The sequence below is a fragment of the Chanodichthys erythropterus genome, chromosome 12 (assembly GCF_024489055.1).
Source record: "Chanodichthys erythropterus isolate Z2021 chromosome 12, ASM2448905v1, whole genome shotgun sequence".
In the NCBI taxonomy this organism is placed as follows: domain Eukaryota; kingdom Metazoa; phylum Chordata; class Actinopteri; order Cypriniformes; family Xenocyprididae; genus Chanodichthys; species Chanodichthys erythropterus.
Window position 1 is genome coordinate 27,046,820 of NC_090232.1, and position 24,268 is coordinate 27,071,087.

General features: G+C 38.6%; 1 protein-coding gene across 1 annotated transcript in view; it reads right to left on the reverse strand.

Annotated features, from left to right (window-relative positions):
• Positions 1–24,268, reverse strand: part of kcnq5b (potassium voltage-gated channel, KQT-like subfamily, member 5b) — a 118,124-nt gene that overhangs the window by 46,273 nt on the left and 47,583 nt on the right. The window lies entirely within an intron of this gene.

Consider the following 24,268-nt stretch of genomic DNA (forward strand, 5'->3'; position numbering starts at 1 on the left):
GTGTTTATCTTTGTGTATGTGTGTCAGTGAGAGTTATGAAACCATGACCTGCGTGGGATCAGGGTTTCAATGAGATTTTGTAATATGCTTGTGTCTGTGTAGATTTAGCCCAAAAGTGCAAGATTCCATCTCTGTTGTAGCTGTTCTATATTTTACACACTCTTAACCCTGAAAAAGCCACTTGGGTGTTTGTTTAGAGTAATGTTCAGTTACAATTTTTAAAACAAAACAGTGTCAAATGAGAGTGGAATCCATCCAGAAATGGAAAGCGCCTGCAGTCAACAATCTCTCTGAGCACAGAAGCAACATTACAACAAAGCACATATCAGATTCAAAAAGAAACTGTTTTTCATTATAGTTGTACTGCCCTTTAGAAATTTGTGTTGTTGTGCTGCTTCTATTCTATTCTATTCTATTCTATTCTATTCTATTCTATTCTATTCTATTCTATTCTATTCTATTCTATTCTATTCTATTCTATGCTATGCAGAGTTGAATAATAAATATGGTCCACTGGCCAAGAGCCAGTGAAAGAGGTTCAGTATCTTAACTTATGTTGTTGTTCATGCATATTTTCATGCCTTAAAAAAAAGTATTTTTATGAATTACAGCTGTCATATGGAGTAACATTATAGATTTTTACATACAACAGTTCATTCTGGGGCTCGAATCTGATTGGCTCAGAGCCTTTTCCAGCCATGCGATATTCTAATAGTTTCACGTAGCCAGACCTTCAGACTGACAGCAGCTTTTACTGGCCAAAAACAACAGACTGACATGTAAACAACCAATCACAGTTTGTTTTGTTCTGCGGGCTGTTTAGGGTTCTACTTCCATGAGGGGGTTTAGCGTCATGGAATCTTTGTTTCCAGGCAGACGGTTAAAGAACACGACACACATCTCCCGGAAATCCTGTAGAATTCAACCAATCAGATGATGAAAAATCCTGAAGTGTTTCCAGTTAAGTGTGCCTTATGCATCAGACGTTCAGCCAGCGGCCCATGGACGTTGATGATTGAGGCCGAAACTATTCTACCAGTATCACCACTGGAACTGTTTCACCATTTGTATCACTCCGCTTGCTGCATTTCTCATGGCAGACGAGTAAACCCACCATAATTTTACAAATACAGTACTACTGTTGTTGTGTCACGGAATGTAGTTTTAATATTGAGAAAGGGTTAGTGATTGTGATTTCAGTTTTTTACATTATTGCACCATTAGATGGCAGCAAAGACTGTCTTTATGAGGAAGTTAGTAGCAAAGACTTTTATATTGAAAGGGTCTGAAGTCTTTTGTACAAATGCAACATACAAATGCATAACGCTGTCATGGGAAAGCTCCTTAACTGTTAAAAGGACAAAGACAAAGATATCACTTTCCTCAGAAGACATTCGAACTGATTTTGTGATTATAAATGTAAAATGCTGTTGTATAAATGCAACATCACACTCGTAGCCACACGATATGGCTCTATTGCCACTATGGCCGAATCATAGTTGTGCTTATAGAGCGATATTGCACGGGTAATCATGTGATATTGCTTATATATCTCATAAAACCTTAACATTTAATGAAAAATACAAATTAAAGTACCATTTACACCATTACACTAAAAATCTTTCTTGAGCACCAGATCAGAATATTGGAATAATTTCTGAAGGATCACTGAAGACTGGAGAAAATTGAAAATTCAGCTTTGTCATCATAGGAATAATATTTAAAATATTAGCCAGTTTGTTCATTTAAAATTACATTTTAAAATATAATAAAATAGAAAACATTTATTTAAAATAAATACACTAAAATAATAATACATATTGATAATATTTCACAATATTACTCTTTGTAATGTATATTTGGTCAAATGAATGCAGCCTTGGTGGGGCCAACTTCTCTCAAAAACATTTAAAAAAAATTAAACTTTTGAACAGTGGTTAATTTTTGTATGTTACTAAAAATGTAATATATTTTGGCAGGGTCAACAGAAGTAACTCCTTATTGTTGAACCATGAAAAGAAATCTGGATTCTGGGCTTTAACTCTAGAATCTATCTGTACTGTATCTCTCTTGTCTAAATCTGGATGAGGATGATAAAGAATGTGTCTGATGGCACAGCTTCATATAGAATGTCCACTCTATCATGAATTAATCCAAGACAGGGTATGAAATGGCTTCTCAGTTGAACAGAGCTCTTTCTTTTTTGCTCAGGAATTTAGAGACGCCATAGACAAACTAATTTAGTAATTTTCCTGAGTAAAACATTTTAGTGTTTTCTTCTCTTCAAGACCAGCTTTATGCTCTCTTTTGTAGGGTAAGCAATTCACTTGACATTATATTGAAGCTGAAGTTAGTATTATAGCAACTAAGGTTAATAAACTGGATTAATACACTTTCTGAACATGCAAAACAAATCTATCACTTGCTAAATGACAGTGAGTCTTTAAAATCGAATTTGAGAAACAAATTGGAAATGGGATCAGTGTGAACAAAGCCATGATTAGCATGCAGTTTAAAGGGATCAATCGGTGTAGTACTTCCCTCTACTCCCTGAGTGCTGATGATTAGATCTCTGCACTAAACAAACTACTGAAGTGATTGAACTGGGAGCCCGTACATTGCTATTCATATGATTCTGCTTCATGCTCCAAGACATGTTTATTTCGTAAGAGGAAACACAGATCTATGAAACACATTCACACACAAACACACGCACGCACACTTAAGCAGAGCGGTTCTCATGGAGCTTTGAGCAGTTAGATGCAAAGAAGTCAGTAGACACTGATTTTTTCACTCCCACACCTTTTGTCAAATTCTAATACAGCTGAAAGTCATTTGTCTAAAAGTCTTCAATAAATATGTGCATTAGCCAAAATAGACTCCCATCAATGCTGTATGATGTAACAGACCTCCTTGGTCCAAAGCTATTTAGCGTAGGCATGACAGCATGAAATGATAGATGGCCTATTGGTCTATAACTATAAAGGCCCTCTGAGAATTCATAGAAAAGGCAGTACTTTATGTGTGAGTCATACACACACACACAGTACAGTTTCTTATGGGACTCTCATCTATTTTATGATTGATCATGGCAGCAGACAGAAAATGATGGCAGATTGAGAATCAATAAGCTGCTATGGCACTGATCAATCATGAGACTTCATAGCAGCTTTTACTCTCCCTGGTTACCAACAGTGAAACATTGTGATTGAGACAAATAATAAACATAAGCATGAATGAATGTGTTCATACGCAAATGTGTTTCAATTTGGAGACATGGTCATAGTATTGAGAACTGGTTAATGTCTTGGTTAATATTAGAACTTAGATATGATTTTTCTAGTCTGTTAGTCAGCTCCATCTAGCATTGTCAGAACTGTTTAGTCATCACAAGTATTTAACAAGATGTTTGCTAATACCATTTATTACGCTACTGCACTAATTCTCGACTGAAATATGAAATAATGCACCCAAATTCATGCCCTTCACATTATGTTAAATATGTACACACAAAACCTGTTCAGAGTGCCGCAAAACTAGATACTTACTAGATGCCTTCACATGTTTATTCTGTATACTGATTTATGCACATTTATTTTCATACATTTAGTTTGGAAAAAAGTATTCTCATTACAAAAGGTAATTTTTGCCATTTCACAATACTTAACAGCTTGTAGCTCCAAATATTCAGTAAGAGTGGATTTTAATTGCCTAAAATTCTGAATTGTTTACACTTCAAATCAGATGATCAGATTTTGGATACATATCAGATTTATAACTAAATATTGTATTTAGAACTATTTAACAGTGTAAATCTTATTGCTTAAAACAGAGCGTTCAAACCAGAGGGCTAAAATCAGGGTAGGAAAAATGCCTTTTATTTATAAATTATGACAATTTGGATGTAAAAAGCATACTAACATTATAAGTGCACCCCTGCAGGAAACATTATAAAACAATAAATCAACGCAGTTCATGACCCCTTTAAGTATTTCAGCATTGAGATTAAATTATTAATGTTGACAGAATAAGAGACAATTCAATAATAAGAGTGATAAGAAATTAGCAGTACAGTAAACTTAAAAAAAAAAAAAAAAGGGCTCATATTTCCTTAGCCAATGACTATTCCAAACTGCTATGAAATTACATGAAATGATAATTGCAATGCTGGGCCATTATAAAACATGAATGTAGGAAACACTGGAACCACAAAACTCTATTAAGAGTAAATTGCTTATTTTCAGACTGGTCATGACACCACTAGCCGGTATATAATAGAGTCCGTGAGGAGCAATGTCTGTGGTTCACTTAAAAAAGCAACACATTAATTATCACATCTTCTCATATTGGAAATTGAATAGAGAAAAGAGACATAGTTCATGCATTCTTTTTTTGTGAAAATATACTTTACTGCTTCATCGGAGTGACAAAAAATAGTGTAATTAAGTATATTAACCATACAAACTGATCTACTGTATGGTTAACATCCCCAACTCCAATTTTTAAATATTTAAAATAAAAACAAATACTAGTGATAAAATAATTAATAGACCATTAAAAAAAAAAAAAAAAAAAAAAAAAAAACATTCTTAAATTCTTGGGCCAATTCAATTAATATTTGATCTTTTATGAGGTTTTTTTGTTGAGAGCTGAGCCAAGCTGACTGGAAGTATTTTCCTTGTGCAGCTAGAGGAGTGGAAAGGTTTTATAGAAGGTATGTTGGAAGTTTCATGATGGGCTCAGACCCCTTGACAAATTAGTGTTTGTCTTTAATACAGCTACTTAAGGTTCCTGCCAACACTTGCACAACGGCAGCTGTCTTTTTAAGGGACTAAAATAGTTTTTATATGGGGCTGCGGAAAACTTCTTAGCCGTGAAGGATTATTTCCAGCTAGACAAACAAAAACTTTTTTTTTTTGCTAAAATGATAACTGAAGTGAAGAATTAGATATTTAATAATTATCTTGAGAATAGGTAAGAATGTTAAATAATTAAAATAATAAAAAAAAAAAAAAAAGTCTAATTCAATAAGGAGTTTATTCAGGCGTTAATTTAATCATTGATATTTATTAGTAATTTCTATCAGTGAATTATCAGTATAAAGAATATGAATTCTTGGCAATACCATATATGTGCCATGCCAGAGAAAACCTATTCATCCTAAAGTAGTATTTTGTTTATTTTACAATAACAATAGAAATGAGACTATGAATTCAAAAAGAGCACATTGCTAACAAGAAACAGCCAGAGTCTGGGTGGAAAGATGATATAAATCCTAAAATGGAATTGACTAATCTAGGTACTTGGTTGGAAGCCCACCGGTTGGAGTGTAGTGAAGATATTTTCCATCTAATGATAGAAGAGCCAGATGTGCTCACATAAGTCATTCCACACATCTTCAGTTCATTTACAAATCTTATCATAATGGAGACAGGCCCAATCATAATTCAAATACATTCAGATCTGCCTGGGGAGGAAAGCAAAACACTCTATCCTGCCAAAATTGTGTGGTCCTATAAGAGCGAAAGACTGCTAGGCAATACTGAAACAAATGAAAACTGTGAATGTTATATCTTACGACAGGAAAGAAAATAATCAGGGAAATGTGAGAATAATATTGCAGCTATTCTGCAGTTGTATAATGTGTCTAACTTAAAGAGGCAGAGAGGAACAATGAAAGAATGTCTGAGCAAACGTCCTGAATGAAGAATGGATGGCTGAATGCGGATTGGATGAGCAGACAGAGAAAGACGGAGCCAAACAGACAAACATAATAAAATCCAGGAAACTAAAAAGGTACAATTACACCTCAGTCTGAATGAAAAACAGATGTGGCTAGCATTCACCTGATCCTGTACTTGATCCCTAGCTGTAGATCAAAATTAGACTACAGAAATCAAACATCGTTTCAAAAGCAGCATGGTTTCATTTAAGAGATCATGGTCTTGCAAACATGATAAGATATTATATCAGCAAAACAAACTCTGTGTGCATATATGATTCAAACATCACTGTTCAGATAATTAAAAAGTAACAAGTGAAATCATTTTGCTAGCTGTCACCAGGGTTATATATTGCAGAGACACAGTGAAAACTGTCACCTCTAATCCTTCTTTGAAAAGCTATATTTCTAGTTAATTAGAATGAATGTGTATCTTAATTGTAAATATGTAGGTCATTCCTATGCTGAACTTTGAAAACATTATAATGTAATTTTAAGTTATATAGAAGGTTTATGTCAGACTTTCAGAATTTAAAATTGCTTAATTATAACAGCAATAGTAAAATAAACAAGACCTAGCAGGATAAAAAAATAAAGGAAATAAATCACTAAAACTCAGTCAAGGATTTAGAATTAGCATGCATGAAGGTGTCAACTTGTTTATTAAGTTTTTGATCTTTTTTTTTTTTTTTTTAAATATCTTTTGAAATTGTGATAATTGATTTAGTTATTTTATAAAACAGGATAGAATATTTTAAAGAGAGACAAATCATTTAACATCACAAAACAGCCACCAATTCTGCAGGCACTGCAGAGACAAAATTATGTTCAAAAACAATGTAAAAATGAATTTTGCATAATAGGTTCCCTTTAAGAAACTGCTTTCTACTGCTAAATAGAGCAAAGTTTGTCCTTTGCGTTTTTTTCCTTAAAGATGACAATGTTGTCAAAATGATCCCTGTTTACACAGATCTGCCTTGCACACCATGGCGTTGTTGCAGGAATACCAAGTCAAACTGCTGAAAGAATTGGACCAGGGGCAGAGATTGTCTCTGGAGATGGTCGCTGAACTGAGCCGCACCACAGATCTGGCTCTCCAGGCCACCAAACAGACAACTGTGGCAATCATTCGTTCAATGGTGGCAATGGTGGTTACGGAGAAACAACTGGAGTTAAAGAGGCAAGGGTGCAGTCCGCTGCTTTTAGGAGGTATATTCCTCTAAACCCTCTGTTTCCTCCAAACCTTTGAATGGTCTCCTGAATGTTCGTGGAGACAGGATCAGAGCAGCTTTTGCCCCCGATGAGTAGGGGGCAGAAACGGCGCGCTGCAAAAAGGTGGAGGCAAAACCTCATGGAGGTGATGACTAGGAAGCATTAAGAAATGAATGACTGAATAGTGATAGTGAACTCTCTAACATCCTTCTAGGACTTGTGGTTGTTAGCAACCATTGCTAGGGAAAGCATGGAAATAAGCTGTTTTTTATCACTGGTTTTTATCATTTAAAAAAAAAAAATCTTGTATTAAGCACTAATAGTACAAATATTACTGTCATGTGATGCAAACCCTTGTGGATGGGTTGCTTGGTAAAGGTATTCACCCTCTCCAATGTTTTTTGGAGTTTAAGTAGGGCTAGAGAGATTTTCTCTAGAAGAAGACACCTTAGGGTTTATGCAGGGTAAACAGAATTGTGTTGGGCAGTTCACAAGCGTCCCACTATTCCATTGCAGGTTACTGAAAATAGAGATGTACAGTCCCTTTGGGTCATGGTTCCATGCACCTCTTTTACCACCCTCTCCAATTTGCTTCAGAGTTTAAGTAAGGCAAAGAGATTCCCTGTGCATATTTATTTCCTCAGGATTGAGGCAAGGCAGATGAATGAGTATGGACAGTCAGCAGGGTCCCTCCTTTTATTTTCCTCCCTTCCCAACTGTTGTTGGGTTTTAAGTGTGCACTCCCCTTTGGCCAGGTCACTTGGTAAAGGAGTCATGTCCCATGTCCTTTTTTACAGCCCGTCTCCAATTTCTGGACTGGACTTCAAGAGGGACTAAAAGCTCCCTGTAAACAAGTACCCCCTTAGGGTTAATAGTAGGAAGATGGAATTATGGTGGGCAGCCCGCATTGCATCCCTTTATTCCACTTTACGTCCCCAACTATGGTAGGGACTTTTATCCCCTCACTAAGAAGCCTAATGTGGTAATCACCTCCTTTTTTATTTCTTGGTATTTTTTATTTCTGAGATTGCTATAGCTATACGGTTCTCTAGAGAGCACCCTTTACCATGACGGGGTATGAGTTTGGGAAAAAGGATTATGGGCAGGCCACATACAATAAGTTTCACATTCTCTTATTTCCCACTCTCCTCAATTAGTTATTGGGATTTTAAGTATGACTTAAGCTCTCCTGTGATTCCCTTGGGGTATAGAGTCTGAGTCATGAGAATCTCTGGGTAACACAATGTGTCCAATGGTCTCGTTGCCTCCCTCCCTTTTGATTTTCTTGCAGTCGAGATATATCTATTGACTCCCCCTTGAATAATGGCGATACTAAGATTGTAGCTATAGGCTTATGGGCAGAGTTGAGACTCCTCAATTGTTCCTTTTTATCAATAACTCAGCTTGGAGGTACTGACTACTAATATGCTCACAACCTAATGAGGCAGGAATTTCTTCAGCATGGCGTAGTTGGTATTGTGTTCCGCATAGTGTCAAGACGTAGCATCGAAGCTCTGCTTAGAAAGGTAACGTCAGGTTGCGAATGCAACCCAGTTCCCTAAAGCATGGTAGCTTCAGGGCATGTCTGTGCATCTTCTTCTTCAAAAAAGAGTTGATGACATGTAACTCAGACACTCTTTTTTGCTCTCGGGCACTCCTTGTATGACGTCATAGTTGGCCATTTACCAAAAATGATTGCCGTTTGTTTACATGTGCTCAGACACCAGTCACACTGATGGCGTTCCCTATAGTGTCAACACCAAGACACAGCGTCTTGTTCCCCTTCTCAGAGAACCGGCTTGCATGTGCAACTTAAGATGTTATGTAAAGTTATAAAAACTAAAAAACAACAAACAAGATTCAGTTTTGCACATAGATACAAATCATATTATGTTTAGCAATAGCAACTGTGAATAAAGTATAAACATGTGTTTGTGTGCATTTGTCAAACATCTGTCTCCAACTAACCTGTTTCTGCAAAATCCATAAAGGTAGATCGTTTGTAAAGTTCTGTGGATGCACCTGGAAGCTATTGCTTTATGATCTTATTGTCAAATTAACCAGCTGAATACACATTACACATTCTGCTGCTGTTCTTGTACCCAGATCCTGTTAAACAAACCTGAAGTCTGCCTCATTCTTCATCCTCATCCTTCATGTCTGTATCAACCCTCACTGACACAGCTACTCATAAATGATTACTAATGGTTGACACTAGTAGTTTCTTTTTAATAAACACAGTGATTTGGTGGACAATCGTGATTTGTAAAACTACAAGATAGTAAGGCAGTTCCTTCAGAAACCTCAAGCTAAGAAAAAATACTCACCCGCCTGGTCGTACATTATGAATTATTTATCAGGGGAAATTGAAAAGGGCCATCTTTCTCTATTACAGCAAGTCTGAGACACATAATACTATATAGGCTCTCAGTTTGTTTGTAGCAGTCATATATTCATGCTGTTCTAGGATCAGTTCTGTGTCAGGGTTCAAACCAATGATGGTGATCCTCCACGAAACTAAAATGGATGTATTAATGACTTACTATCATTTCCACATATGCATTAAACACTGAGAACATGCTGCTGGTGTAGTGGTGCTCAAAATTCTCAAATCTGCAATGTAGCAGATGCAGGGCTTTCTGTTGCCATGGAGAACCTTGCAGTTAAAGCTCTGCTGTATAATGTGTATCCACCAGACCTGACTTACGGGGAGTGCTCACACATGGACACACTTTTATATTACGTTGTAAGTGCTATCGGTGTTCAGTTGTTATCATATCCAGAATTAAAAATAAAGTCATCATTTGCTTATCCTCATGTCATTTCAAATCTGTATTACAAATGGAGAATTTTTCTGAGAATTTACTGGTTGCTCTTTCACTACCATTCAAAAAGAACTGAATACTTTCAAATCATCAAAGGCACATTAATTTGATCAAAATCGACAGCAAAGTCTTTTACATTGTTAAGAAAATGAATTTCAGATAAATGTGGTTCTTTTGAAATTTCTATTCATCAAACAATCCTGAAAAAAATATCACAGTTTTCACAAGAATATTAAGCAGCACAAATGTTCACTTTCATGGGAACATCGATGCTGCGTTGATACGCACTGGGATCACCTCTGCATGATTACGTCTTGAAGAACTTGTGAAATCAATCCAATGGGGTGTCAGGACGTCAGAGCGGGTGAGCAACTGGCAGTCCAACATCGAGATGTCCTGCTGCACGTGAGACCCTTACAGTGGTGGCTCAGGACCAAGGGGTTTTCTCTGAGGGGAAATCCTTTTTGCATGATCAAGGTCACGCGGCGATGCCTTCGTGCCTTAGTAATGTGGAGGAAGCCTTGGTTCCTGTCCCATGGACCTGTGTTGGGAGCTCCTTGTTGAGCTCTCAAATACTTCCTCCCAGACCTGAGGGGCCATCACATGTTGGTCTGCACGGACAACATGTCGGTGGTCTCCTATATCAACCACCAGGGTCTCGCCAGTTGTGCAAGTTAGCCCATCGGATCCTCCTGTGGGCCCAGGGGAAGCTCCTCTCCCTGAGAACAGCTTATATCCCCGGGCATCAAAATGTGGGGGCAGACATCCTGCCGAGGCAGGGACCGAGGCCTGGGGAATGGAGACTCCACCCCGAGGTGGTGGAGCTCATTTAGAAAAATTTCAGTCATGCAGAAGTCAACCTATTTGCTTCGAAATAAGCATCTCATTGCCCACTGTGGTATTCTCTGACTGATGCCATGGTACAGACGTGGCCGAGGCTATGCTGTACACATTTCCCCCGATTGCTCTGCTCCCAGGGGTTCTGGAGAGGGTTCGCCGGGACGGGGTCCATCTCATATTGATAGCCCTGTTCTGGCCGACCCGAGTTTGGTTCACAGACCTAGTGTCTCTTCTAGATGGCTCCCCCATGGAGATCCCTATCAGACAGGTCCTTCTGTCTCAAGCAGGCGGCATGATAATTCACCCCCCCCAGAGTTGTGGAAACTGTAGATCTGGCCTCTGAGGGGGCTAGGCTCATAGAATCCAGTGTCCCAACAGAGGTTGTTGAGACCATACTCCACTCTAGAGTTCCCTCCTCCAGAAAGCTTTATGCATATAAATGGAAGCTGTTCTCTACTTGGTGTAGACAATGTCAGTTGGACCCATTCCACTCGTCTATCAGTCTTGTGCTGCAATTTCTCCAAGAAAAATTCTCGGATGGTTTATCTCCTTCTACCTTGAAGGTCTATATAGCGGCCATTTCTGCTTGTCAGGCTCCTGTGGGGGACTCTTCTGTGGGAAGAGACCCCCTAGTTATACACTTTCTCTGTGGTACCCAGAGGCTGAGGCCTTCTGTGCGTACAAGAACTCTGGCCTGGGACTTGGCTATTGTGTTGGAAGGGTTAGCTGAGGCTCCCTTCGAACCATTAGAGGAGGTGTCTGAGAGATTCCTCACTCTTAAAACTATCTTCCTGTTGGCAATTTCATCTCTCAAAAGAATTGGAGATCTTCAAGCACTTTCGGTTGCTCCCTCATGTTTGGAATTTGCGCCTGGTATGGTCAAGGCTTTCCTTCATCCTAGACCTGGTTATATACCCAAGGAAAACAGACAGGCACTAGCCATTATGGCCTAGTTGGGATAGGGTTCCCAACGCGTATCGATGCAGCGTCGATGTTCCCATGAAAGGGAATGTCTCGGGTTACCCTGGTTCCCTGAATAGGGAACGAGATGCTGCGTTGACATACTCCCTGCATGCCTGTGAGCAAATCAGGTTATTAGAAATATTTCTGAAATATTTTAGTTTTTCCCGACTGAGTACTTGTATTGTCAAGTTAGTATCACCCATTACTTACTATGTGCATGACTTGATTATCTTTTTTATTTATTTGCTTGTTTGTTAGGTTGTTTGTTTGTTGTTGCTCCCCTTCAGTTCTTGTACTTAATTAAAGCTTGCATTGTGTTGGCCTATGTCTGTATTATTACATATGATTCTGTTGTAATATATTGTAGACTGTACTCAACCTGTTAGATGGGTGACGGACTGCGTGAGGGGTTTTTGTATTGTGCTTTTTTAAATTTTCGGTAACACTTTATTTTAGGGTCTTTTAACTAGTTGCTTATTAGCATGCATATTACAAGAATATTGGCTATTTATTAACACATGTTAATGCCTTATTCTGCATGACCTTATTCTACATTCTTAATCCTACCCAATACCTAAACTTAACAACTACCCTAACTCTTAAAAAGCAGTAAATTAGGAAAAGTTCATAGTTTATATGTGTTCCCTATACTAAAGTGTTGACCAAATTTTCTTTATTCATTTTGATTGATTGTCTCTCTATTCTTGTGAAAATTCAATAAATAAATCTTAAAAATTAAATCAATAAATGCAGCCTTGGTGAGCATGAGAGACTTCTTTAGAAACATTAAAGGTCCCGTTCTTCGTGATCCCATGTTTCAAACTTTAGTTAGTGTGTAATGTTGTTGTTAGAGTATAAATAAAATCTGTACAATTTTAAAGCTCAAAGTTCAATGCCAAGCGAGATATTTTATTTAACAGAAGTCGCCCACATCGAACGGCCAGTTTGGACTACATACCTCTACTTCCTTCTTTAATGACGTCACTAAAACAGTTTTTTGACTAACCTCCGCCCACAGGAATACACAAAAAAGGGGGGCGTGGTCTTGTTGCACTCCCACGGAGAAGAGCAAGAGTTGCGTTTGTAGAGTGTGTTTGTTGCCATGTCGTCTTATTTTCATCCCGCAGTCCAATCACCTTTGTTTGGCCTTCCCAGGGACGCTGTACTTAGAGATCAATGGTTACAATTTATGTTTAACTCGGTTCCTGTTGTATATTTCCCAGTAATAAACTTCACTACTGCCAAGTAATCTGCTCACGCCGTTTATTTACATACTTCACATACACTTTCTCATGTGAACTCATCCTCGTGTCTCCTATGTAGCTGATAGTCTATAGCGCCATCTACTGTTAATACCTGTATCTCAATATACCACATATTCCCTTTTCTAGAGCAGAAGACTTGGATTCTAACTTAAATTAAACAAAGCACAGAACACAAGAAACAACAGTTATGAATGTCAACACAGCATAGTACTATAACACTGCATATTCCAAAACGCATAATTGTATAACTCAAATGCTTTATCTACTTCAGCTGTAAAGAAAAGGAGAACAATTAACTTTTTTTTTTTTCTTTTTTTTTTTTTTTTTTTTGTCTCCCTCCCCTGATAAGTTACTGAGTATGCCCCTTTATGTAACATAGTCCTTAGACCACACTGGAGCGCGACACATTCTACGAGGGCGTGAGGTAGTGGGGGAAGAGATTGACATTTGAGATGTCTGCGGTGCTTCAAGCGGTTTGAAGGAGTCCTCTGCTAGAGAGACTGTATCAGATGTGGTGACACATGGTGAAGTCGGAGCCAGGTGAATAGCATTCCAAGCTCTTCCATCCGCAAGGAGATATGTTGCTGGGCCTTTCTGAGCCACAACCTTCAGAGGCGGAGTAAACTTGGAATGTCCTTTCTTAATGATTCCAGGCTTCCTGATACGCACAAATGAACCAACTGGAATCTTTGGTGATTTTGCATGGCGTTGCCGATCCGTATACTCTTTCATTTTGTTCTGGGATTGTTGGATGATTTCTTTCAAGTTCTTTTGATCCTTTGGTGGGGCTACACATGGAAGACCACCCACATGCAATTTTGTCTTAATTTGTCGACCATGCAGAAGCTCAGCAGGTGACAGTTTTGTCACAGCATGTGGAGTTGCTCTGTATGTATGTAGGAATTCGGTCACAAAAGCTTTCCACTCTTTACCCTCAATGCTAGCGGTCTGTAAACAGTCTTTAAAAACCCTGTTAAAGCGCTCGATCTCACCATTCGCTTGTGGGTAATAGACAGAGCTAAGGTAGTGTTTAATATCTCTGTCTGCAAGGAACGCCTCGAACTCACCCGAAACGAATTGTGAGCCATTGTCAGTTATAAGTTCAAGTGGATTCCCTTCACGACTGAATACAGCAGACAAGAACTTCCCAACAGTCGCAGACGTAATGTCAGGGGCAAACGCAATCTCGGGCCATTTACTGTAGTAATCAATGAGTGTCAGAGCAAAGCGACAACCTGGAGGAGCATTATTTAGGGGCCCAACAATATCAATAGCCAGCTTTTCCCAAGCTGTAGTTGGAGTCGGCACAGGACAGAGTGGAGCTACATGAGTATTGGCAGTTTTATCATGCTGGAGGCAGGTGGAACAGGATTTGATGGCATTTTCTACTTGACAGTCCATACCAGGCCACCAGTACAAATCTCTCAACCTCTGCTTTGTGCGCACCATCCCTTGATGAGTGGCATGGGCCAGCTGGATGAACTTTGATTGCAACGCTTCTGGAATGATCACTCGATGTGTGCCACGAATTATGTAGCCAGCATGTACAGACAGCTCATTCCGAAGACGATGGTAAGGGGCAATAACCGAGCTTTTCATGCTACGAGGCCACCCCTTTTCAATGCAAGCCTTAACCTGTTGAAGAATAGGACAGGCATCACACTTAGACTTAAGCTCCTGTAGAGTAACAGCGGCAAATTCAGGAGACAGTACAGCTACCAACTCAGGCTCCTGCTCTTGGTTATGCTCAGAATCTGGAAGCGGAAGTCTGGACAGGCAATCAGCTGTCACATTGTCTTTGCCAGGCTTGTATTTCATACTGTAATTGAAACATAAAAGGCGTGCAGACCATCTAGCAATCCTCATGCCTGCTCGTCCAAGGCCTTTAGTAGAAAGCAGCGTAGACAAAGGGCTGTGGTCAGTGCAGAGAGTAAAGTGGCGGCCCCAAAGGTAAGTACGCCATTTTTCCGTCGCCCATACACATGCCAAAGCCTCTTTTTCTGTTGTCGATTACTTTCTTTCACAGTCTGACAACGTTCTAGATGCAAAAGCAACTGTTCTTTCTGTAGTGTCATGACACTGGGTAAGCACAGCACCAATGCCGTAATCTGAAGCATCCGTAGTGACTGTTGTCGGTAAAGAAGTATCAAATAAAGCAAGAGCTGGGCTAGCCGTGATTAGATGTTTCAGATGGCTGAAATGTTCCTGGGCTTCATCAGTCCAGCAAAAGTCTGTCGACTTTCGAAGCAGTGCACGGAGCGGTTCCACTAATGTAGCGTAATTGGGGATGAATTTGGAATACCATCCTGCAAGTCCAAGAAAGGAACGCAATGACTGTGCATCATGAGGAGGAGGTGCTTGTTGTATAGCTATAACATGATCAGGATTCGGGTGCAGACCTGAAGCAGAAATAACATGGCCAAGAAATGGGAGCTCAGTTTGTCTGAAACGGCACTTCTCTACGTTAAGTTTCAAACCACAGCTTTGCAACCGTTGTAAGACGGCTTGAAGTCGTTTCTCATGTACCTCTGGGTTCTCACCATAGACAATGATGTCATCTAGATAACACTGTACGCCATCCTGACCAGACAGAATTTTAGACATCATTCTTTGAAATGCACTTGGTGCTGAGGACAGCCCATAAGGAACCCGTGTGAAACGATAAAGTCCATCATGGGTGATGAAAGCAGTCAGATCCCTACTATCCTCATGCAGGGTCACTTGGTGGTATGCATTCTGGAGGTCTATTGTAGAGAACATAGAAGCTCCACGCAATTCTGTAAAAACCTCCTCGATGTGCGGCAAAGGGTGACTGTCGATAACAACAGCTTTGTTCGGTTCTCTTAAATCAACACAAAGTCGAATGCCTCCAGTTTTCTTTTGGATGACTACTACCGGCGACACCCAAGGGGATGACTCCACTTTTTCTATGATCCCTTCAGATTCCAGCCTCTTTAACTCCTGTGAAACTGCATCTCTCACAGCAAACGGCAATCTGCGCAATTTCTGTTGTATTGGTAGTACATCTGAACGTACATTTACTTTATGTACGAAGCCAGCAGCCAAACCCAAAGGCTCAGTGAAGTTTACAGCAACTTGCCCGTTCTTTGCAGAAGATACAACTGATCCATTCCTTATATCCAGATGCAAAGCAGTGAAGAGATCCATGCCAAGTAATGGTGTTCCGCCCGGCACAATGAAGAATGAAACCTGTGTACAGTGGCACTGAAAACTGGCAGTAATGGTAAGGCACCCTAAAACTGGAATAGTCTTTTGCATGTATGTCACCAAACGAACATTAGGCACAGTAAGGGAAATATCCGAGAAGTACTGTCGGTACAGATGCTCTGGGAGGATAGAAACAGCTGAGCCAGTATCCACAAGCAGTTCAGTGTCAATTGAATTTCCATCCACAGTATGTAAAGAAACAGTACATTTAAGATTATGCTTCCGTTTTGCAGGCAGTGGCATTTCAATGCTTAAGACCGTTAACTCCGGCACATCAACTTCTTGTACAACGCATGTAGATGCAGAACTCCGACAAACTCTAGCAAAATGTCCAACTTTACCACACTGTCTGCATTTTGATTGTTTAGCTGGGCATTTGGGGTAGTTTGCTAAATGTGATGTAGTGCCACAACGGTAGCATGTCTTTGCATCCATTTTTTTCTGTGTTTCATTTGATGTTCTCTGATGAGAAACTGTGGACTTACGTGAAGCAGGTCTCTGTTGCCATCGCTGTTTTGCTCCGTCACGTGAGCCAGTATGCACCATGTTTACTGAAGTGTCAGTGCGCTCCATAGCTTTAGCTTCAGCTACTGCAGACTCGATTTGTCCTGCGATAGTAATCGCCTTTTGCAGAGTAAGATCCGTTTCCAACAACAGACGTTCCCGTATGCGAGGGGTGCATGTCTTCTCAACGATCTGATCTCTAATCATATCATCCGTGAGCGTGCCAAAGTCACAGTTCACAAGCAGTTCACGCAAAGCTGCAACATATTGCACGATAGACTCACCAGGTCTCTGAGCGCGCTGGCGAAATTTATTTCTCTCAGCAACTACGTTCACTTTCTGTACAAAAAATGCTCGCAAAGCAGTCAATGCAGTCTCATATTTGTCATCAGCCACCGTGAGGGTATAAAAAATCCTCTGTCCCTCCGTACCTAAGCAATGAATAAGTAAAGCACGCTTCCTTTTTTCTGGAATGTCCTCCGCCGACAGTGCAGTCACGTAGTTATCAAACATACGAATCCATGAATTAAATGGTATAGTTGGCTCACCCGGAGTATCCAAAAAAACAGGAGGGGGCGAGAGCGCAAGCATGGCCATCCTCGTCGCCAATATGTTGTATATTTCCCAGTAATAAACTTCACTACTGCCAAGTAATCTGCTCACGCCGTTTATTTACATACTTCACATACACTTTCTCATGTGAACTCATCCTCGTGTCTCCTATGTAGCTGATAGTCTATAGCGCCATCTACTGTTAATACCTGTATCTCAATATACCACAGTTCCCGAAAATTATTATTGTGGTATCCTTACTGCAATAGTTAATGTTGGACTGCAGTGCACATAATGGCCACAAGAGGGGACTATGTGTATGTATATGGCTGTTTTCCGTATGAGGTACTCTTCTGAGTGAGTGTTAACGTTGTACATTTTCTGTCGCTGCTTGTGGAGATTAAAGAGTTCAGTTTCTCTGGAATTATTGTCTTTTGTGTTCATTCAGCACAACACCACAATAATCCACATGTAAAACTATGTGCAGCACACGTTATGGTAAGAGGCGTGACCTTTCCGGGCAAGGAGCGCTAAGCTGCTGTCGAATCACAACACAGGAACTGCTGGCACAATCAGAACTCGTATTTCTGAAGGAGGGACTTCATAGAACAAGGAAGTCATCAGCCCGATTTTATGACAGTGGAAACAGCGGTATACAGATAAGTAAATTATGTGAAAAATACTGTGTTTTTTTACACGCGAAACATGAACACATGTTATATTGCACACTATAAACACAATCAAAGCTTCAAAAAACACGAAAAATTGGACCTTTAAAGTTTTAACAACGCAAAACTTTTGCACAGTAGTGTATGCAATTAAAATAAATGATATTTGGGGACTGTACCTTTCATATATTCCAAGTGTTCTGAAGTTGTAGAATGTATCTTTTCACATGGACCAATTTTTTCATGCAATCAGTACACATTCTTCAGTGTTCCACAGATGAAATAATGTCATCCAGGTTTGGAATGACATGAGAGTACAATAAAATATTACAGAATTTTCATTATTCTGTGAAACATTTATTGAAGTGTAGTTATATTCACCGTTTATTAATTTTTGGCATATCATAAGCAAAGCAATTATATTCAAGTTCCATTTTATCAGTATGTGTGTTCCCTGGGAATGAACCCCATGACCTTTAAAGTAACACCATGCTCTTCTACAAGCTACAGGACTAAAAATTAACATGTTCTCCAACCAATACGCCCATATAGGTCGTTTGTCACTTCCCTGAAATACGACCCATAGTAGCGTTTGCTAAAGTTGTGCCCCTATTGGCACTTTCATTTTAATGCATTGTCCCCTTTTATCTGCGTCATGTTTCGGGTTTTGCGTAGCTCAAATGGTAGAGCATTGCAATATACAACAATATGGCAATCATGTGTTCATGCGTTCGATCCCAGTGAACGCATGTGCTCATAAAGTGTATATGCACTATAAATCACTAAGGGTAGGTTTAGGGTTGGGTATGTGTAGTTGTTAATAAAAAAAGCAGTTAAGGTACCCTGTAAAAAGTCCACACATTGCATTTAAATGAACACGCATTTTGATTGGTAAGCGATGGTCATAAGTCATTTCATGATGACAGACGAAACACGACACTGTCATTTTTACGCCAGCTAGAGGGCACATGACTTTAAAATGTATAAGTGCTTGAAAAAAACGACTTATAGGGTCGTTTTTTTTTTTGGAGGACAGTGCTAAAAACGTATATCATATCAGATGTCAGTTACTACCTCATCTTCTTTGCTTTGTCATCTAGTTTATAGGCCTGTTATTTAACGTGAAAGATCAGTGTATGGATGTGTATGTGTACAGTATGTGTGTGTATATTTGGGGGGTTGTTTCAGAGGAGGATGGCTGTTATTGAATGGGTCCGTCCCGTCTGAACTCCCGCAGAGACTCTTAACACAGATGTAAAGGTCACAATGAGGTCTACGAAAACTCTGCCCATCTGTCACAGACACTCTCTCATCCTTTCATCTTTTCTCCCTTTCTTTTTACTCTTTCCTCTGTCATTGTCTGTCACAATCGTACCCCCTCTCAATATCTGTCCTCCTGTGGTGCAGTGAAGAACTATGTTTTATAAAAAAAAATCCACAATCCACCACAAAACCTACACTGAAAAAAGTGAAACGACCATGTAATTTACTTAAAGTGCCTTTTTTTTTTGGCCTAATCAAAAATCATGGTTTCTGGTTTAAACCTCTTTTGTTAGTCTAAAAGCAAATAACACTCCCCATAGAAACAATTTTGTTTAAATATTTTTGTATAGTAAGTATCTGATCCACACATAGGCAGTGACTACAGTGGTTCAACCTTAATATTATATTATGAAGCAACCTTAATATTGCGTCGGTTCATAATATTAATGTTGAACCACTGTAGTCAGGTCGGCAGTTTTAACAATGTATTTAGTACCTTTCCGGACCTCAAAAGGTGCAATGTCATTGCTGCCTTTGTGTGGATCAGATGCCCTCAGATTTCATCAAAAATATCTTAATTTGTGTTCCGAAGACAAACGAAGGTCTAACGGGTTTGAGAGGACATGAGGGTGAGTACTTAATGACAGAAACTTAATTTTTTGGGAGAACTAACTCTTTATTTCGGTAATGTTAGGCAATTTTTATACTGCTGAATGTTTATGATAGCATTAGCTTACATGCGTGTAAGCAATCTTCTATCGCTTGTTTCTGCTTCTTCTTCACTGAATCTGGAGATACTGTACAATTTCAGAAGATGTTTAATAGTGCCCCCTACCGTATAACACAGAAAATGGATTGCTGGGAAAATTCGTCAGTGGCAGGGAAACAGCAAAAAACTGTTTTAACATGGTAATGGATATGACAATGTTAATGTATTTGGTCTTGGTGGATGTGCAGCTGCAGTTAATTATTACAGTAATTGTAGATTATTGCAGCTGCTGCTGCAGAGCAAGTACAGAAACTACTGCCAATACATACGCTGATATGCTACTTTGCATATGCAACACATACTGCTGCTGCATAAATTGCATATATACAGGTGGAACTGGGGAAGGTGGAGGGTTTCAGAGAAATTCTAAGCAGCCATTTAAATGATAAATGATAAATATATGATAATAATGATAATGATAAATATATATATATATAGACACACACAAAGAAACATGCGAGACAGAGGGATCAACATGTGAAAATCTGGCTTAGGAGAGTTGCGACAGTCATCTGTTCCTCCTCCCTCTTACACATGCATGCTCTCAGCTTTCTCTTTTCCTGTACACCTCTCTTTTTTCCATCAATCTCTCTTTTCTCCTTTCCCCTTCCTCCCGAGTCACTGGCAGGTGTTATGAGGTTAGTATCTCAAGATGAGAGACATAGACTCTCAATGTTCTGAAAATAACTTACCCTGCATTGTACCTGCATGTGTGTGCATACATTTCTCTTTTGTTGAATTCCTTGTCTTTGTGCGTAAGTTGTTGGGAGTAATTTATAGCTTTGCATTCATATAACTTTATGTATATTCCCAGTATAACCCTTTTGAAAATTAATCTTAAAGAGAATGAGGGAGAGATACAGTCTTTTGAAGTCCACTTCAACAGCAGTCCGGATTGGACTGGATAATGGCGAGAGCATTTTGTAGGAAATTTTCTACTGCCCTGCATGACCAGCACACTCTCATACACTATGGTTTGCACTGGAAGAAACAACTTGCAATTCCATTTCCTGAGCAAACTTATGGAAGACCAGTCCAATTATGTGACTCGACCTGGCCAAAATAGCATTACAAAGAAAAAAACGTGATAAAAAGAAACATACAGTAAAAAATAGTAAAATAATCCTCTTGCAATATAACCTTTCTTAGCTCACTGGCAAAACACAAGTTTACTTTGTGTTGGCAAATAGGCAATATCGCTTATTTTTTTTATTCAATATTAACACTTAATAAAGTCCGATACCAAGTTCCAATATTGTCAATAAGGCACTACTTTATCTCTGTGTCTGATTCAAAGTGGGCAGAATGCCGACAGAAAGTAACTGTCATTTTTACCCTTCCGGTCAAATATTGTGCTGCAAACATCAGTAAGTTTAAGTTGACAATGCTGGCAAACGACCATGGTATAAACAGAATAATCCATGGCTAGCTGTGCATTAAATCATTTGAATGCACTCTGCTTCACGCCGTGTGGTTCTTTGCCTCCACGTCATGCATTAAAATCGTTCAATACACAGCTAGTTATGGATTACCCCTTACATAATAGCTTTTAACTTCAATGAAGCAACTAAGCGTTCCTTCGTTACTAGTTCTGAAGTGACGTTTCAAATTAGTAACGGAGGCTTTGGCTCAACTGTTAAGCTGTCAATTTGAGATTTGAATCCATAGATGAAGGAAGTAGTTCCTCACACAAGAGGGTTTTTTAAGACACCCTGTCGATGTTTATTATTTATTTAAACACTTGTGCCGTGGAACTGTTGTATACATGCAATACCACATTCGTAGTCATGCAATAAAAATCATTATGCCTATGGAAAGTCCCCATAAAACATGAAAATCCAATGTGTATGTGCGTGACGTGTGTGTGTGTGTGTGTGTAAGAGCCCAGTTGCAGACACAGTAGCATTGCTAAAAAGTGACGGTCCATAAAGCCTTTGGAAAACCTAACCCCCTCCAAAATTTTCCATTAATAAAATTCCTTGACTCGGAATTAAGGAGGGGAAAGAAATCCAGAATGTCAGTGTCTGTAAAAGCACTTTTTTCTTTTTTAAATATAATGTGATTAGCAGAGAGCAAAGGGAAAAAAGACTTTGCATTTAATTTTCTTTTTTTAGATGGAATGAGGAAAAAGAAACATAATGAAAAAGTAATAAAAATTAAAATCCCCAGTGCTGTGGAAAAGTCCATATGTTGTGTGTTGTGTCCTTCTAATTAAATTTTATTAGAACATTTTGTGTATGGCACTGAAAAAAAAAAAAAAAAAACACTTTCTTCTAAACATTTCCATGAAAAGACTAATGAATAATTGTAGCTGCTACATAAAAGTGTCATTTTTAGACTAGTATGAATTAACAATTAAGAGGGAAAACTTCATTTCATTTGACACATTTGTAACCACAAAACCTCAGCACACAGCACTATATAAACCACCACTTCTAACATCTTACAGTTACAGTGAGGAAAATCCTGCAACACTCAATAAAAAAGGCAGAAAGTAGACGGTTTCCTATCAATACCAATCAAGGGTACAAACAGTTCTTTGGACCTGAGAAAAACTGAACTCTGTTAAATCTAATCTGAATCTAATTGAACCTTTGGTTTAATGTTTTTATGAAAAAAAGTAACTTTTAACGTGAGTACATAGTAGTTTAAGTGTGACCAAATAAACAAACAAAGCCTATAAATTAACTAATTTATGTACTGAATGATCTGTTTAGTGACAGTCACCGAAAGGTACAGTAAAAGGTGCAAATCCACTTAATTACAAATTTACAAACAAATGAATAAATAAATCAGTAAAACAAATGACTGACTTTGGGAAATTCAAAACATGAAAATAAAAGTCTGTTAAAGTGGAGTTTAAAATACTGCATACATATAAGAATTCCCATAACTGAAAGATAACAGAGATGAGAGACTTCCAATTAGAAGCCTCATTCAGCAGCTTCTGCAATTAATCAACCAGTACAATAACTTCCTCTATGCAGCAGTTCTACAAAGACGTATACACAGTACACACACACACACACACACACACACACACACACACACACACACACACTCACAAACAGTCATTATCGTAAATGTCTGTTGCCTGGAATGAATGTCTACTGGCAGCAGGTGTTAATTCTAATAGGAAATTCGACCTACCCAACCACCCACCCAAAACACACACACACACACACACACACACACACACACACACACACACACACACACACACACACACACACACACACACACACACACACACACACACACACACACACACACACACACACACACACACACTTCCATGCATACTTTGGCATGAAAAGATTCACTCAGATCACACTGGGGGCAATGAAATAACAAAAGCATGTGCTAAAGAAAACATGATCACTGGATTTTGTGCCTTAACATTTTCCTCTTCTTTATCTCTCATGTCACCACATGGAATTAAGTGGCCATTCTGCCCAGTGCCAGTGGCTTGTGTATTAGCGCGCAAGAGCTCTTCCTGTATGACTGCCTGGGGACAGCAGCTGTTGGTCCGAGCGCATGGACTAACAGAGGAGAGCTATGCGTGCGTGTATGAACAGCATTTGTCAGGTTGACTTTGTCCATGAACAATTGGTATGTGCCATTCCTTGTCCTCAAGCTAACCCAGAACTAATTGGGATTAACATGTGTCTACACTGAAATACCAGAGGACATACTCATGTATAAAACATACTCTCACATGAAGAGTCAGGCATATATAGAAAGCTGTAAGTACTTGAAATGATTTCTTGAAATTTTAATACCTTACATATCAACCGCACATGGATCTTAAGCATATCTAGTTAAATAACAAGACATATTTTGCTATAATTTGATATTTTATTTGTTATTTATCAAAGTAATCATGGAACAAATCGTAGAACTGGATTTATTAATTGCTTATTATATTAGACAACTAGCTGTCAATAAAATATTGTTTTATTTTGACATTTTATTTGTCATTAAACAAAGCAGATATGAATTTCAATTGTGCACAATTAATCTATTTCATAATTAAAACAGTGAACAACATAATATAACATATTATAACTATTGTTATTTTTGTATATTCAGTACACCATAAAATATTTATGATTATTAAATCTGTATTTTCTTAGGCAAACTCTCAAATTCTTCCATCAGCACAATCATGAGAAGTTTTGGGACAATATACTATATTGCTTCGTTCTATTTCTAAGCCTAGAATTTCACCTAAAAATAATTTGGCTTAATTACAGTTTGGCTTATATATTTACATACACTTTTGTGTATTATATATCCAGTTTAATAGGAAGCTGGATATGATCGGTGCTTGTTTTTGTCATCCATGAACTCAACACTACAATCACTAATAATTCACTTACATGAATTTACACTTTAATAACAGTCAATACATAAAAAAAAAATAAAAATAATAATAATCCAGTGAATCTCAACTG